Genomic DNA, 1,668 nt, shown 5'->3' with positions numbered 1-1,668 from the left:
TGGGAAGATCAAGGGAAGCCTGTTTTACATGAACCCCTGTCACAAGGGGAGGGAGCAGTGAAAGAAAAAAAAGTAGGGTAATGGAGAGATGGCTCAGCAGTTAAGAGCACTGACTGCCTTCAAGAGGTCTTAATTCAATTTCCAGCAAGCACATTTTGGCTCACAACCATCTGTGATGGGATCTGATGACCTCCTCCAGTGTGTTTGACAGCTACAATGTATTTGTATAAACAAAATAAATAAATCTTAAAAAGAAAGAAAAGCAAGCCTTTCGTGGTGCTTGGTTTCTAAGCGCTGACAATGCTGGCTAAAGTTGCACATGACTACCTGTCCACCAGTTTTTAAGTAAAGAAAACCTATGCATGGCCAGTGTTGGCGGAGGCCTGTAACCCATCCTCAGCACTGGTGCAACAGATGATAGCAAGTTGCAACCCAGTCAGTCTGGCCTACAGCTTTGTCTGGGGGCAGTCGCAGAAGAGGACTTTAAAAGCTAAACCACAGACTGGGAAAGGAACTCAATAGAATGTTTACCTAGAATGCACAAAGACCCTGGATTCTGTCCCCAGCACCACACCAAGCATGGTGACCCACACCTGTAATCTCAGTTCTAGGCAATCACCACAGGAGGATCAGAACTTCCACATCATCCTCTATTACTTTGAGAGTCAGAGGCCAGATTGGGATACTTAAAAAAATAAATAAATAAAATAAAATAAAATAAAAGCCTCAGAATATGGGCATTACCAAACGAGATTTCCAACACTGTCTTTCATAAAGTCAGGACCTTCTTAAGCTTTTTCCTACCACTCTCTTGACTTGCCATGAATCTTCCCAACACATTTACTCACCATGGAATTAGAAACTCTAAGCTAAGCTGTACTCAGAAATGGCAAGCGCTCCACTGCTAAACTGCACCTGCAGCTCAGCAACATAACTTTTTAGGTTGATAAGTTTGTAATATAAAAATGCTATGTCCAGTGAAGAGGTACACCTACAGAAAATCCCAGCTACTCAGGAAGGAAATAAATGGGCAACCACCAACTTAGAGGAGAAAACAAACAAACTTGCCTGAGCAACACAGCTTCAAAATGAAAATAACAGGGAAAAAAATTTCTGTCTAGTCTAGCCTTTTAAGGCATTTCTGGTTGTAACCGTCGTCCTTCTTTCACTCATTGAAAACCCTCACTACATAAAGTTTGTCAATTTCCTGTCTTCACACAGCAAGGACCCAAGTGAAATAATTTAATAAGTATATTAATAGCCCCTTCAAAGTCCTATATAATACTGTACTCCCATAATTTTCATTATGTAGACCGACTAGCCTCAATTTCAGAGATCCACCTGCCTCGGTCTTCACAGTGCTAGAATTAAAGACATGTGTGTCACAACCATTAGATGGCCCCGAAGATATTTTCTACTTTTTCTTTTTTTTAATTTTTGAAGGCAGAGTCTTATCCTGTAGCACAGGCTGGCCTCCAAGACGCGGCAATCCCGTTTCACCCTCCCAAATGCTGGTCCCAAGCGTGACCCATGTATCCGGATAAAACTCTTCACACTTCTGAGCTTTCAACAGTATGCACCAACAGTCCCTCGTAATCTCCTCGGTTTCTTCAAAATATTATAAATGAAACCTTTAACCCGAACCTTCCTGGACCTTACCAAAACCTA

This window comes from Mastomys coucha, unplaced genomic scaffold (assembly GCF_008632895.1).
Source record: "Mastomys coucha isolate ucsf_1 unplaced genomic scaffold, UCSF_Mcou_1 pScaffold15, whole genome shotgun sequence".
Taxonomy (NCBI): domain Eukaryota; kingdom Metazoa; phylum Chordata; class Mammalia; order Rodentia; family Muridae; genus Mastomys; species Mastomys coucha.
Note: the sequence above shows the minus strand (reverse complement) of the source record.